Below are 16,373 nucleotides of genomic sequence, written 5' to 3' on the forward strand. Positions count from 1 at the left end.
GGTCGTACATAGATCTGGGTTGCAACGCATACAGTATTATAATACCTCTTTTTTTTAAAATCGTATTATACTACCTCTTTGTGATACGCCTCCCTAAAAAGAAAAAGAGTCTGACTAGAGCTCAACTGACAACATTGGGCTGTCCTTGTATGGGCCCGGCCATGTGCCGCCCGCCCGTTTAGTGTCTGAACGTGGCCTTGTTGCCATTTTCTTGCTTTGGGCTGTCCTTGCACGGGCGCACATATTGGGCCTCCCAGTAACCAGGACTCACATGCTGGCGTCATGTTACTTTCTTGTTTTGATTTTTATTCACATATTTTTTTCGAACTTTTTCTTTGTTTATTTATCTAAATATTATAAATATTTATATTACAAAATCAATTTTAAATTATTTTTTAAAATTTGTCTTGCATTTGAAAATGAATATGTGTAGTAAATGTTTCTGATACACACGAAAAATGTATAAATGTGAAACAAAAAAAGTAGAACATGTTAAACATGTGTACGAAAAATGTTAGTAATGTGTACCAAAAATGTTTACACATTTTATATTTGTTTCCATATAATTCAAAATTATTTTTAGAACAATCGAAAAGTGATTCATGTGTGCGAAAAATGTTAATCATGTGTACAAAAAATGTTTATCATACACACAAAAATGTTTTTAAGTCAAACAAAGAAAATTAGAACATGTTAATCATCTGTATGAGAAATGTAAATGATGTGTCCAAAAATGTTTATCATACACAGAAAAAATATACAAAAGTGAAACAATGAAAAGTAGAACATGTTCATCATTTGTACGAAAAATGTTAATCATGTGTACAAAAAATGTTTATCATACACACACAAAAATACAAAAGTGAAACAAAGAAAAGAACAAAATGTTAATCATTTGTACAAAAATTGTTAATCATGTGTAGGAAAATGTTTATCATACAAAAAATGTACGAAAGTGAAACAAAGAGAAGGAGAACATGCTAACTATATCTACAAAAAATGTAATCATGTGTACAAAAAATATGTATACATTGTAAAAAGATGTTTGTGTACATAAAAAAATTATTCATGTTAAAAGATGTACAAATCTATTTGGAAAAAGTTACCGTGTATTCTGAAAAGTGTTCAAAACATTTATTTTTTAAGAAAAAATCAACATGTATCAGAAATGTTTGATGTCTGCTCTACAAATGTTCATTGTATACCGACAGAAAGTAGACATTGAGTTGAAAGACGTAGACCGGTAAAACCACAAAGAAACAAAAAAGGAAGGCTAAAAAATTGTAGAAAACAAAGGAAAATGAAAAAAACCCGAAAAGAAACAAAAAATGCAAAGAAACCAATTCCTAATAGACATGTGTTGAAAAAAGTAAAAACCAACAAAAAATCTAGACACTCAACAAAGAAGCAAAAAACAAGCAAAAGAAAAACCAAATAACACCAAGAAGAAACAAAAAACCAAAGTATAAAGAAGAAAGGAAAGAAAACCAGTGAAAAGCAAAGTATGATGAAGAAAATTGAAAAAGGTGAAAAAACAAAGAAAAAAGAAATAAAAAAACAGATCACAGCGAGCGACCATTGCGACACGCAAGCGAACCACTACAACAACGCCTAGCTCACCCGTTGGCGACTCCTATAAGGAATCGGTATGGGCGAGATATAGCCCCGGCGGTCCTTGTATCCGCAACTTCCTTTTTCTTGTCTTTTTCTATCAGTTTTGTTTGGACCGCGTCACGTCAGACACACATGGGCAGTTTTGTTTGGGCTACGTCAGGAGGGGAGAGACACTTGCGGTTGTATACCTAGTGGCGGACATGCAACGACCCCTCCCGACAAAACACCATTGAGTTGCAGTTTGGAGCAACACTTGCAGTAGCGTGCCCAACGATAGACATGCAACTTCTCATATTTGACAAAAACACCATAGAGTTGCAGCCACCTTGAAGAAATGCGGTTGTAGCTGGGACGCGAGAGATGAAGTTCCATGCGTAGTGGTAAACATGTAGTTGCAGTCAGGGGCGATTGAAGACATCACAGATGCAATCAGGAGGGGGCGGGCAGCGGAACCATGCGGGTACCGACCGAGGCTGGTACCATGTCAAACTTCAGGTTTGGGTATGTTTGGGGGAACAACTCAACCCTCTAGAGCAACAACTCAACCCTCTATTCATCTTCAATCATGGTAGTACAACGAACATCAGAAATAATAAAAATCTATAGACCACCTAGCAACGACTACAAGCACGGAAGCGAGTCGAAGGCGCGCCACCGTCATTGCCCATCCCTCGCCGAAGCCAGGCAAAACTTGTCATAGTAGACAGTCGGGAAGTCGTCATGGTAAGGCCCCATATGACCAGCGCAGCAGAACAGCAACCGCGGCCGATGAAGAGTAGTGTAGATCGAATCCAAATTGAAAACACATGAACGTAGACGGACTATGACCAGGTCCGAGCAAATCCACCAGGGACAGATCCGTCGGAGACACATCTCCACACGTCCATCTATGATGCTAGACACACCATTAGGACATGAGCTAGGTGAGGAGAACCTTATTTCATCTTCAGGAAGCCACCGCCATCTCGTCTTCCTGAGCAGGAGTGCAGGACACAACCCCTAACAAAACATGAAAGAACAACTGAAACAGAGCCCCCCCCCCTCCCCCGTCGGCAGGGGTCGAGATCCACCGCGCCGCCATGGCCCTAAGGCCATCGGAGATGACGCGGACCGACGGCGGCGCCGGGGAGAGGCAGGGGAATCCTAGACTTTTCTTGGGGAAGATGCGACTCTCAAGACGGCTTAGCTGTATGTCCTCATTTGGTTCGTGTAATTGTATCATACTTTTATCGGGTTGCATGAAACTCATTTGGTTTGCATGAAATTTCTTGTTTGGTTCAACTCACGTTTAAAATGCGCGCGCACATTGAGGGTATAGTGTTGAGCCATCGGAGATGACGCGGACCGACGGCGGCGCCGGTGAGAGGCAGGGGAATCCTAGACTTTTCTTGGGGAAGATGCGACTCTCAAGACGGCTTAGCTGTATGTCCTCATTTGGTTCGTGTAATTGTATCATACTTTTATCGGGTTGCATGAAACTCATTTGGTTTGCATGAAATTTCTTGTTTGGTTCAACTCACGTTTAAAATGCGCGCGCACATTGAGGGTATAGTGTTGAATGGACGGCTCATGTATGCGTGTTTGCAGACATGTCCGCGAACGGATAGTGCTATCCTTGTTTTCCGAGTCGCATTCCGCCCCTTCGGTCTACCACTGTCTTATACTTTTTATTGAAAGTACGTGAAATGTGAAATTTGATGGTCTTTGCAAAAAAACAAAGAATACAGATTTATCTGATAAAAAACATCTAAAAATATATTTATCCATATATGTGTTTGCTTGGCGCTCCCAAACTATTTCCACTTTCTCTAGTAAAAAATATTTTCACTTAACCAAATTTAATATTTCCGGATTATTTCTGCTTAAAAAAATTACCGCTACAAATTGTAGCTTTACAGCGCAAAAAAGACTTCCCACGTCTCTTAATTCCCTGTATATGTCGCCGGATTTTTTTTCCTCACTGCCATCTCCCCCACCTTCCAATTTATCCAACCTCCAGATTCCAATCTACACCGGCATCACCACCCCGCGCACCGCCCATTCCGGCACCCCGCGTGGTGGCAGCCTCACCCTCAATCTCCGCCCTCCGCCGCTTGCTCCGCCCGCCGATGACTCCCGTTTTCCTCCACCAGCAAGTTCGCTCGTTGGAGCCCAGTCAGCGTCGTCATCCTCACCGTCACGAAGCCGTGCTCGCCCAAACGTCGTCCTCACCGTCACGAAGCCGTGCTTGCCCCAACGCCGTCCTCACCGTCATGAAGCCGTATCCATACCGGTCTCAAACTTCACCTAAAGCACCGCCGCATGTCTCGTCAGTACACCACCCTGCAAGCAACTATCGCCTCCATCAAGCATCTTCAGTCTCCACCACGTCAACCAGGTGATCCCTTGATTCGCATAGCCCCTATAGTTTATCATTAAATCAACCAAAGTGGCCTCCTTCATTTATATGCATCTGAAGTCTCGATCCTCTTCTCCCATCGTCTCCTTACTTCCTTCCTGTAGGCAATGCACTCTAAGTGTTTGGTGAATTGTTTGCTTGCCCAGAATTCAATTCTGACAAATATTCTTGAAAATATGTGAGCAACTGTTTGGTCTAATCAAATTTTACATGTCAAAACTCAACAGCAGTACAAATGGTGTTAGATAGACTAGCCAAATAATCTCAGATTCCATTTATGCTGGAGCATAAAGCATGATAATGTTTGGTTATACAGGCTGCAACGAGCTATGCTATTTTGTAGTAATTTTAAACGAAGAAAGACTATATACGCCTCTGCTTCATCTGCTAAATGCGCCCCTCTGAAGTTTTCCATGAACGTTCTGTCCTGCAAAACGTGTCGATTCGCTGTTCTGTAATCTGTTTAATTCAGTACTGCCGTTTGTATGCACCTGCGTCCACATCGTATTCGTGTATTACCTACAGCTCATCTGACTCGTATATCAGTATTTGGTACTTTAGCTACAAATCCCAATGAGCACCCGGAACCAAACGTCCGCCTCCGGCTTGTATAGGCCATTTTTGTCGGAAGATCACCTTATTCATGGCTGGAATCCAATCTGTACCATTTGCTAGAAGTAGACTCTCTTTAAAAATAGGTACCAATATGTTTCTATCTAATCTGTACCGTTTTCTAGAAGTAGATTCTCTGTATCATAAATTTTTACCATTATTTTTCTATGCCTCGACGGCTTTGAAGCCTAAACATCCCAGAGTAGGCTGCTGCAAGTGAAAACCAGATGAAGAAAATTTACAAGGCCCTCCAGAGATTGATGATATATTAGCAAAAAGCCTCCGGAATCTACTAGCCAAATTAAAATAATTTGTAAGCTCAAAACATTTTTTTCAAACACATATCTATTGTGATGTATATGGTCCATTTATGCCATTGTGGTACTCTTGCATGCAGGGCCAAATGGAGATGTGCGGCGGATTATAGGGGAATTCTGAGGTAAAATTTTGTCGGAGTTACGCGGGGGGGGGGGGGGGGGGAGATAATTGTGGAGACTAATGGAAGTGGTATTCCAAATGGAAGGTTGGCTACCATTCTCTGTCAGCATCTTACTTGGCTTGCTGAGAACTCAACATTTGCACCATTGCATATTCCGAGATGTGACAATGAATTGTTTCTGCAGAAAGCATGGGCAGATGATCACAGATGTGGAGGTAAATTCTTCATAGCACTGTTCAAGACTGTTAATTTGACATAGTTGATTGTCAATTTTAATTTTTGAAGGAGAAATTTATTTACCCCAATGAGACGAGGCAACATACACGAGACTAGATCTAATTGACAATTAACAAAAAATGGAGAGTGTTTATGTCTTGTTTGAAGAATAAATTTTTTGAGCATGACAAGAGGTCTTTGGCCGAAATTATAGCAGGTGTTCCCAGAGATGTTAACTAACATCAATGGCATACTCTTTTTGGGTTTTGGTGCTAGGATTCACCATGGTTATATGTTCTATTCTTATACTTAATCTGGCGTACATAATTAGTTTGGTGACACTAGTATTGACTGGATGTGTTGTTTTTCCAAAAATTATGTGAAAAGAACACCGAATGTGCAAAGAAGCAGAAGAATCCACACACAACCGGGAGAAAAATCCATGCTAGGCTTAGAATCGACTTTTACTTAACATTCTGAGAAAGAAGAAAATGTTCAATTTGCACTGCGGGCACTAGGAGATAATGTAGAAAACATGACAGATGAGTTTGCTATGCTGCATTCATTTCGGAAGCGAAAATTCCCTAGAGAGGATTTGAGAAAAGGATTTGTAACCGCGGGAAGTGATGAAGTTGGTATATGAACCACATTTCTTTCTGCAAAGATGAAAGTATGAGTATTAATATACTATTATCATGTTCTTGTTTCAGGTTGATCTCAACGAAAGAGTTGCTGGCAATGACCTCCCAAATGAATCACATAACATAGTTGAAGAATAACCTGGCAATATGCATGCTCCATTGAGTGCTCTATAGGTGATGTAATAGTTTCTTCACTAATAAATATTCTAGTTTATTCTCATACTTAAAAACAATTGCTTGTCATAAGTTGCAGGAACTACATCCTAGCAATTGTGTGAGAGCCAAAGAGTGTTATACCGGTTTATCATTGCCAACTGGTTGCTAAGGTGTGTGTCCATAAATTTCTGCATTGTTATTGAGAAAATGCCTATGTTTTGTATAAGTTTACTTACAATGAACTGAACCTCAATTGTAGAAAGCACACATTGAGAAGTATATCGTACCAAACACTGGTACATCTCTTACAATTTCATCAAAGTACATTTCTTCTCACACTACTCTTAAAGCTTAAGTTCTATTTTTTCTGTTATCTTTTTTTTCCAGGGTAGCTCATGATTTAAAAAAGGAGTGCATTGCAGGAGCCAGGAGCAACAACAGAAGAATTAGTTTTTAAATGGACAAATATTATGTGTTATGTAAAGGATTTAGCTTCATCACAAAACTTAGTTCTAGTGTTGTATGATATTTTCTTTATTGTTTGCATCTTTCATATTAATGTCTGATTTAATTCATTTTAGAACTCAAGATGTTTATTCTTACTAATTGATATTGTGCGAATGCTTGTGAATACAACTGGTGCTATGGGTGGATCCCTTTACATAATATTTGTTGCCTATTAATGTGACTGGTGATATGGGTGGAGGCCTTTACATAACGATATTTGTTGATGATTTTGCACAAACATGTGGCGTGATAAAGTAATTGGATTTGAAATGATGAAATGCAAATTCAAAATAAATAAAATAATGTTTAAAGTTAAATATTACGTAGGTACAAAGAAGCTTGTATATATTTAGAGACGGATATAACGTCTCTATATAGCATGTATAAGAATGGGGTCAAGGCCCATGATGAATGAAATGGTTATGTGTGTAGAGACAGCGCATCTAATAGAACGACTCTACTTGTCTAGATACGATTAGAACGTCCCAATATAGTGTCTCATATCTAGGGATGCTTTTAAACGTCCCAGTATATCGTCTAATTCCATGTAGCCACGCTTAGCTAGCGCGTCTAAATATTTTGAGACGGCCCACGGGGAGATGCTCCAAGGACGCTTTACAAAGTCGACTCTATGGTCGCCTAGAGATGAAATAACATGTCTCTAGCTATGGAATATGGCGCCTCTATAGGACGCGGAGTAATTGATCCCGAGCACACAGGCTCTCGCAATCTTTCTCCGCTCGATACGTCGTCGCGATTCGCGTTACCTGACACACGTGACCAAGGCCGGGCCCAGCGGAGGACGTGGCAGAGATAAAGAAAAGGAGGAATCCTCCCGGGCGGTGGGGCAGAACGGGATTTCCGTTCCAGGCCATGGCCGATTGGCGTCAGAGCCGTGGCTCGAGTCCGCAGCCAATTCCTGATCCGTGGATCAGTGTCCGTTAACGACGTCAATGGGCTGGAGTAAATGAACAAATGGGTAGGTGGATATGGTGGCTCCTTCCTCTCGCACCTGTCGGTCGGGTTCTATCGGGGCGGCTCGGTGGCGATAGCAGCAGTTCTAGGGTTCGAGAATCTCTGCTCCGGCGCGCATGGAGTTCTTGATGGAGCCGTTCAACAGGTGCGAAATCTGCCCGCGTCTGCTCTTTCTGGTCTGCGATTTGGTTTTGCTAAAGTGGGGGATCTAAATCTTGAGCGCTCGCTGTGTGTGTGCGTGCAGTAGGACTCCGATTGAAGAGGTGACTGACAGCGATTTACCAATGGAACCGCTGCATCACCCTGTTAGATCGCCGCCCGGCGCTGGAGTGGCAGCTGCGAGTGCTTCAAGTGGCGGGGCGCAGATCTGTCCAGCGTCGGCGGTAGGATAAGCAGGGAGTGGAGATAAGCCAGAGGCTTCAGAAAACTCCATGGAGCAGATTGATTCAAAGACGCCTGGGTGGACACGAAGGTATGAACTTCAAAGCATACAAATTATTAGGAACATAAGGAAACCTAATTCTGAATGTATCTCTGTCATTTGTTGTACTATGAGGACAGAAGTAAAATTGATAAAATTGTGGGAAAGATATCTGTGGTTGCCATGATTGCATTGTGTGCAAAGTGCAGGAGGGGTAGTCTGTGACAGAAATTGGAAACATTAGAATGAGCAAAGTCAGAATGCAGAAATGACATCTGAATATTTGTGTGGAAAAGAGGATGACTGGCAGCAAGTCGTTGTTGAAACTGACCATAATTTGCGTGTTTGCATTTCAGAGTCAGGATCGGAGTTGCTATGCCAGGTCGTGCCCCATGCCCAGGTAGGATCACAACATTGGAGAAATCAGTCCGCGCCTTTGCCGAGGCCCCTGGGGAGAATGTCATTGTTACCGAAATTAGGGGTCACTTTTGATACACTAGGCGAGGCCTACGATTTCTACAATCTATATTCATGAGAGAAAGGATTTGGAATTCGATGTGGGAAGAGTAGGCTAAATGTCAATCGGACAAAATGCATGCAGGAGATAGGATGTGGTTGTGCGGTATGCTTCCGTTTGTTGAAACTTTTTACAATATGCATATCATTTTTAGATTGTCTGCACTTGTTTTGCTGAAAGTTGGTAGTATGAAATGGTTGCAGGCAAAACCAATAGTGGAGAATACTTCATCCTGCCGGTGTGAAGTCCTGCTCTCTTAACTGAAATTCGGGATGTGGGGGCTGGTAGCGCCTGTCCTTCATTGGCACCGGACAAGTGTTCAGCGTCTTGTGGTGATACTTGTTGAGCCGCGACATCACAACTGCCTGAGTCGGACATGATTACAGCCTGTACATAATGTTGTCAGTGCTTAAGCAATGTAGTATCACATAGCGTGCGATCCCTATGTCCATTGATATCAGACATGCAAAATGCTATGCTTGATGTGTACGTAGGCATGCACTAGCAAAAACTATTAAGAACAGAATGTATTCTCGACAAAGTAGTTCTGCCTCGAATCTGCAGGAGTGATCTGTACTTTGCAATTCAGAACAATTCGAGATTTGCACAATTAAAATAAAATACGCATACACAGGATTCAGATCAGATCCACCCTCGCAAAACACAAAAACAGCGGATTCATGTGTAGGTCACTTGCGGTGGTGGAGACGCGGAGCACGCAGGAGCGTACCCGGCGTAGCGCGGGCAGGGGATCCACTCCGGCGAGATTGCAGGTGCTTCTTCGGTTTTTTTTCCGAATGTTAGGATTACTGCTAAATTCATTGAACAGGAGAAGGAGGTTGGTCCAGTTTATGAGGAAAACCGAACATAAAAACCATACAAACTGCGCCTTTCGGCAAACAACACACATCCTCGTAGCCACGGGTCCCTCTAATCGGATAGACCTCCAAGACGATGCCGCCAAGGGAACGCGACGCCGGGTGCTTCTTCGGGTTGGGGAGGGTGGACAGGGGAGTAACTGAGATACAGCCGCCCGCTGGCTGTGCACGGCAGAGATAGGTACAAGTGTGATTTATTGCAGGGTAGTGGTAAGTCTGATCTGCCATCCGGCTATTCACAGTAACACCCTTAATAATTTTGACTCCCCATATCAACAAAATTAAATTAATACCGGGATCATAATTTATTACTGGCGAATATGCGTGATTACAAGGATTTAACTTAGCACCACAAGGATATCTAACGAACATGGCTGCACTAACCTATTCTCCTACCGACTAAGCAGATAGGCTATCTTGACTAGAACGGCTAACTTAAACACTCCGATCGTGATGTGGCCACCGCTGCGCCTCCTGTGTTAACCCGAGCGTGCCCGCTCCATGCCTGCTGCTCCACTCGGCCATTCCGTGCAAGCTCGCGTCCGCGCCTCCACTCCTCCATTGGTTCGCCTGATCTAGCTCTCCGGTGCATGTAAGCTGCGGGCTGATGAGGGGCGGCTACAAGATCTGCAACAATCTGGTCACTCAGCTGAGCACGGTACTCCTCGGTCGACCTCATGTATCCACAAAGCCCTTTCTACAAATCGCAACAAATGAGGAAACCAAATGCATTAGAAACTAGAAATCCAACGCACAGGCTGCGATCAGCAAAAATCGATTCTGGCTATAAAACTTACATCCCTATTGACTCACTTGTAGAAGCGACCAGCGTTTAATCCGCTGCAGGCAATCCAAGTGTAAATCCAGGCATGGCAGTCCTTGCATGGAACAAGAGGCAAGATCTCGTCATGGCCTACCGACGAGGAAGATGCAGACATGGCTAGGAAGCGGTGGAGCTGCTGGCAATGGCTGGAGTGAGGTCTGGTGGAGCTGCAGATCTGGGTGAGCGGCCGGCTGGATGAAGGGGATTACGAAGAGGAGGAGCGTGTTCAAGAAGATTGGTAGCTCCAACGGCTGGGTACATTGAATGAAGTAGTGGGCGGCGTTAGTCCAGAATCGCGGCCGAACCGGCTCAATTCCTGAGCGTATTTCTGATCCGCGCCGAGGATTGCTGACGGAGTAACCATAACGCATCCCGACCTGTGGGCCAACGACCATAATAAAAAAATCAGAAACCAAAAATTGAGCTGGACCCGCACTGACGCCGTTGAGCATCTCAATATAGCCGTGCGGTACCGATTCCGGGATCCTGTGAGCTCGGGCTCACAATAGTATTTTCGGTCTTTATAGGCATATTTTCTTGTTGTGTTCATGCTCACGGAAACTTTGTGAATCTTGATTACAGAAACTTTTCAACAAAAATAATTATCCCCTTGTACAATTCTATTGTATTATAAAAATACGAAAAGTCTAACGCCCACACGTGTGGGTGTTTGCATCTTGCCCACACGCGTGGATCCGCGTCTGTTTGCGAGCGCACGAATCTTGACATGTTTTAAGTGCCACGTAGGACTGGGCTGGTGTGTGGGCATTCACCCGGTCGCCCACACAGCCGTTTCACCACACGGGAGAGGCTGGCGTGTGGGCGTTCAGCAGTTCGCCCACACGCCACTTTCCACTCACGCACAAGGGCTGGTGTGTGGGCATTTGCCATCTCGCCCACACGTCCGTCTCATCTCCCACACCCAAGTTGCCACTTGCCTTGTGGTTTGCAGTGTACATGGCAACTGCCATTGTGTGCTTTATAAGCAGGTGGTAACTCTTTCTTTTTTTACCCGAACATGTCAGTTGCCATGTTTTTTGAAGGGTACACGGCAACTTCCCTAGCGTGCTTGTAAGCAGATGGCAACTCTTTTTTTTACCCGAACATGTTGTTTTCCCATGTCTTTTTGTAGCGCTACACGGCAACTGCCTAGTGTTAGTAGGTGGCAAACCCCTAAAGTTTTCAAATCATGGCAACTATAGTAAACCAGACCATACATGGCAACAGCCGTAGTTGCCCAAAAATGGCATCTGGAACTTTTGACATGAGATGACAACTGCAGTTAAGCAACCATAGCAACTGTAGTTGTTCGACATGGCAACTACAGTTAAACGAACATGGACGAGGGTCTGGACCATGGCAACTGCGGGCGCGCGGTGACTGTCATGCGGGCGTGTGGGACCATGAGGTACGAGGCCTAACGTACGGAGCGTGTGGGCGTTATCTATTTCGCCCACACGCACGCGTGTGAGAGGGATCGGGAGGGAAAAAAGAGATGTGTGGGCATTACATGCTTTGCCCACACGTAGGTGTGTGGGCTGTTCCTCTTATACTCCACACAAAATGTGTGGGCAGACTCCCTAACGCCCACATGTGTGGCACTTATCGGCGTCCTAAAAATAATGTGCCAAGATTTGCTTTAGGATGTTTACATTGCTTGTTGGTTTGTGTGGTGCAGAACAGAAACTTTGGCTGTAGTGCGCGATTTTACATTTTTTTACTGAAAAGTCAAACGGTTCTGAAAATTTTTGCACTGTCTTTCTACACTTTTTTTATTTTTCCTAATTTTTTCAGAATTTTTGGAGCACTGAAGTATGGTTAATGTTTAGATTACTACAGACTGTCCTATTTAAGACAGATTCTGTTTTTGATGCATAGTTTGCTTGTTTTGATGAAACTATCAATTTCTATCAGTAGATTAAGCCATGGAAAAGTTATATTACAGTAGCTACAATGCAAAAAAATATAAATTGGTTTGCAACAGTATTTAGAGTAGTGATTTGCTTTATTATACTAACAGATCTTACCAAACTTTCCGTTAAGTTTTGTGTGATTAAAGTTTTCAAGTTTTGGGAGAGATCACAATGAATGAAGGAATAAGGAGTGGCAAGAGCCTAAGCTTGGGGATGCCCGAGGCACCCCAAGGAAATATTCAAGGACTCCCAAGCAACCAAGCTTGGGGATGCCCCGGAATGCATCCCCTCTTTCTTCTAACAATCATCGGTAATTTTACTTGAAGCTATATTTTTATTCGTCACATGATATGCGTAAATCTTGGAGCGTCTTTTGCATTTAGTTTTTATTTTTCTTTTATGCACCATGCTGGTATGAGATAGTTCTTGGTTGATTTATAGAATGCTCATTGCACTTCACTTATATCTTTTGAGTATGGCTTTATAGAATGCTTCATGTGCTTCACTCATATCTTTTGAAGTTTGGATTGCCTGTTTCTCTTCACATAGAAAACCGCCATTTGTAGAATGTTATTTTGCTTCACTTATATTTGTTAGGGAGTGGGCATATCTTTTGTAGAAAGAATTAAACTATCCTGCTTCACTTATATCTATTTAGAGAGATGACATGAACTGGTCATTCACATGGTTAGTCATAAAATCCTACATAAAACTTGTAGATCACTTAATATGATATGTTTGATTTCTTGCAATAGTTTTGCGATATAAAGATGGTGATATTAGAGTCATGCTAGTGGGTAGTTGTGGATTGTAGAAATACTTGTGTTGAGGTTTGTGATTCCCGTAGCATGCACGTATTTATTGATATGAGCCATGGATATAGCACTATAGGTGGACTAGAATATGATGATGGAGGCTGTGTGGAGAAGACAAAAACGGAGAAAGTCTCACATCGACGCGGCTAATCAACGGGCTATGAAGATGCCCATCAATTGATGTCAATGCGAGGAGTAGGGATTGCCATGAAATGGATGCACTAGAGCTATAAGTGTATGAAAGCTCAAACTGAAACTAAGTGGGTGTGCATCCAACTTGCTTGCTCATCTGAAACTAGAGATATAAGTGACAAAAAAGGGAGATTGTCTTCCTTATGAGTGGCGGTCGGGGACAAGCGATGGTCTTTTCCTATCAATCTATCCCCCTAGGAGCATGCGCGTAGTACTTTATTTCGATGACTAATAGATTTTTGCAATAAGTATGTGAGTTCTTTATGACTAATGTTGAGTCCATGGATTATACGCACTCTCACCCTTCCATCATTTCTAGCCTCTTTGGTACCATGCATTGCCCTTTCTCACCTCGAGAGTTGGTGCAAACTTCGCCGGTGCATCCAAACCCCCTGATACGATACGCTCTATCACACATAAGCCTCCTTATATCTTCCTCAAAACAGCCACCATACCTACCTATTATGGCATTTCCATAGCCATTTCGAGATATATTGCCATGCAAATTCCATCATCATCATATACATGACTTCAACATTTATTGTCATATTGCTTTGCATGATCGTAAGATGCTAGCATGATGTTTTCATGGCTTGTCCGTTTTTGATGTCATTGCTATGCTAGATCATTACACATCCCGGTATACCGCCGGAGGCATTCATATAGTCATATCTTTGTTCTAGTATCGAGTTGTAATATTGAGTTGTAAGTAAATAAAAGTGTGATGATCATCATTATTAGAACATTGTCCCATGATCAAAATAAAAGTGGCCAAAGAAGCCCCCCCCCAAAAAAAGATAGAGGCCAAAGAAGCCTATAAAAAAGAAAAAAAAAGAAAAAAAAAGAGAAGGGACAATGTTACTATCCTTTTACCACACTTGTGCTTCAGAGTAGCACCATGTTCTTCATATAGAGAGTCTCTTGAGTTATCACTTTCATATACTAGTGGGAATTGTCATTATAGAGCTTGGCTTGTATATTCCAACGATGGGCTTCCTCAAATGCCCTAGGTATTCATGAGCAAGAAAGTTGGATGCACACCCACTTAGTTTCAGTTTGAGCTTTCATACACTTATAGCTCTAGTGCATCCGTTGCATGGCAATCCCTACTCCTCGCATTGACATCAATTGATGGGCATCTCCATAGCCTATTGATTAGCCGTGTCGATGTGAGACTTTCTCCCTTTTTGTCTTCTCCACACAACCTCCATATTCTAGTCCACCTATAGTGCTATATCCATGGCCCACGCTCATGTATTACGTAAATACTTGTGTTGAAGTTGGAGCATGAGGTATTTATTGATTGTCTTCCTTATGAGTGGTGGTCGGCGACAAGCGATGGTCTTTTCCTACCAATCTACCCCCTAGGAGCATGCGCATAGTACTTTGTTTCGATGACTAATAGATTTTTGCAATAAGTATGTGAGTTCTTTATGACTAATGTTGAGTCCATGGATTATACGCACCCTCATCCTTCCATCATTTCTAGCCTCTTTGGTACCATGCATTGCCCTTTCTCACCTCGAGAGTTGGTGCAAACTTCGCCGGTGCATCCAAACCCCGTGGTACGATACGCTCTATCACACATAAGCCTCCTTATATCTTCCTCAAAACAGCCACCATACCTACCTATTATGGCATTTCCATAGCCATTCCGAGATATATTGCCATGCAAATTCCATCATCATCATATACATGACTTGAGCATTTATTGTCATATTGCTTTGCATGGTCGTAATATGCTAGCATGATGTTTTCATGGCTTGTCCATTTTTTGATGTCATTGCTATGCTAGATCATTACACATCCCGGTACACCGCCGGAGGCATTCACATAGAGTCATATCTTTGTTCTAGATCGAGTTGTAAGTAAATAAAAGTGTCCCCCCAAAAAAGATAGAGGCCAAAGAAGCCTACAAAAAAAAAGAAAAAAAGAGTAGGGACAATGTTACTATCCTTTTACCACACTTGTGCTTTAGAGTAGCACCATGTTCTTCATATAGAGAGTCTCTTGAGTTATCACTTTCATATACTAGTGGGAATTTTCATTATAGAACTTGGCTTGTATATTCCAACGATGGGCTTCCTCAAATGCCCTTGGTCTTCATGAGCAAGCAAGTTGGATGCACACCCACTTGGTTGCAGTTTGAGCTTTCATACACTTATAGCTCTAGTGCATCCGTTGCATGGCAATCCCTACTCCTCGCATTGACATCAATTGATGGGCATCTCCATAGCCCGTTGATTAGCCGCGTCGATGTGAGACTTTATCCCTTTTTTGTCTTCTCCACACAACCTCCATCATCATATTCTAGTCCACCTATAGTGCTATATCCATGGCTCACGCTCATGTATTGCGTGAAAGTTGAAAAGGTTTGAGAACATCAAAAGGATGAAACAATTGCTTGGCTTGTCATCGGGGTTGTGCATGATTTGAATGCTTTTTGTGGTGAAGATGGAGCATAGCCAGACCATATGATTTTGTAGGGATAACTTTCTTTGGCCATGTTATTTTGAAAAGATATGATTGCTTTATTAGTATACTTGAAGTATTATTGTCTTAATGTCAAATGATAGACTATTTTGAATCACTCATGTCTTAATATTCATGCCATGATTAGATTACGTGATCAAGATTATGCTAGGTAGCATTCCACATCAAAAATTATCCTTTTTATCATTTACCTACTCGAGGACAAGCAGGAATTAAGCTTGGGGATATTGATACGTCTCCATCGTATCTATAATTTTTGATTGTTCCATGCCAATATTTTACAACTTTCATATACTTTTGGAAAATTTTTATACTATTTTTTGGACTAACATATTGATGCAGTGCCCAGTGCCAATTCCTGTTTGTTTCATGTTTTTTGTTTCACAGAAAATCCATATCAAACGGAGTCCAAACGGGATAAAAACTAACGGAGATTTTTTTGGAATATATGTGTGATACGTCTCCAACGTATCTATAATTTTTGATTGTTCCATGCTATTATATTATATGTTTTGGATGTTTATGGGCTTTATTATACACTTTTATATTATTTTTGGGACTAACCTATTAACCTAGAGCCCAGTGCCAGATTCTTTTTTTCCTTGTTTTAGAGTGTCGCAGAAAAGGAAAATCAAACGGAGTCCAATTGACCTGAAACTTGACGAAACTTATTTTTGGACCAGAAGAAGCCCACGGAGTATCGGAGATGGACCAGGAGAGTCCCGGGCTACCCACGAGGGTGGGGGGCGCGCCCACCCCCTAG

The 16,373-nt window shown here is 42.3% G+C and overlaps 3 long non-coding RNA genes across 6 annotated transcripts; 2 read left to right on the forward strand and 1 right to left on the reverse strand.

Annotated features, from left to right (window-relative positions):
- Positions 1–3,585: 3,585 nt before the first annotated feature.
- Positions 3,586–6,763, forward strand: LOC125526508. Of its 4 annotated transcripts, none has more exons than XR_007291734.1 (8): positions 3,586–4,710; positions 4,812–4,937; positions 5,022–5,063; positions 5,148–5,278; positions 5,990–6,094; positions 6,174–6,246; positions 6,336–6,372; positions 6,464–6,763. It is a non-coding gene; the product is annotated as an uncharacterized LOC125526508 (long non-coding RNA). The 4 variants fall into 4 exon arrangements; XR_007291735.1 differs by having other exon boundaries at positions 3,586–3,991; positions 4,559–4,937; XR_007291736.1 differs by having other exon boundaries at positions 3,586–3,991.
- A 671-nt stretch (positions 6,764–7,434) lies between these two features.
- Positions 7,435–9,037, forward strand: LOC125526506. Its single transcript, XR_007291731.1, has 4 exons — positions 7,435–7,703; positions 7,803–8,030; positions 8,336–8,601; positions 8,700–9,037. It is a non-coding gene; the product is annotated as an uncharacterized LOC125526506 (long non-coding RNA).
- Positions 9,038–9,646: 609 nt separating this feature from the next.
- LOC125526507 lies at positions 9,647–10,529 on the reverse strand. Its single transcript, XR_007291732.1, has 2 exons — positions 10,188–10,529; positions 9,647–10,071 (listed from the first exon to the last, which is right to left on the reverse strand). It is a non-coding gene; the product is annotated as an uncharacterized LOC125526507 (long non-coding RNA).
- Positions 10,530–16,373: the final 5,844 nt, after the last annotated feature.

This window comes from Triticum urartu, unplaced genomic scaffold, assembly GCF_003073215.2.
Source record: "Triticum urartu cultivar G1812 unplaced genomic scaffold, Tu2.1 TuUngrouped_contig_10337, whole genome shotgun sequence".
Lineage (NCBI taxonomy): Eukaryota > Viridiplantae > Streptophyta > Magnoliopsida > Poales > Poaceae > Triticum > Triticum urartu.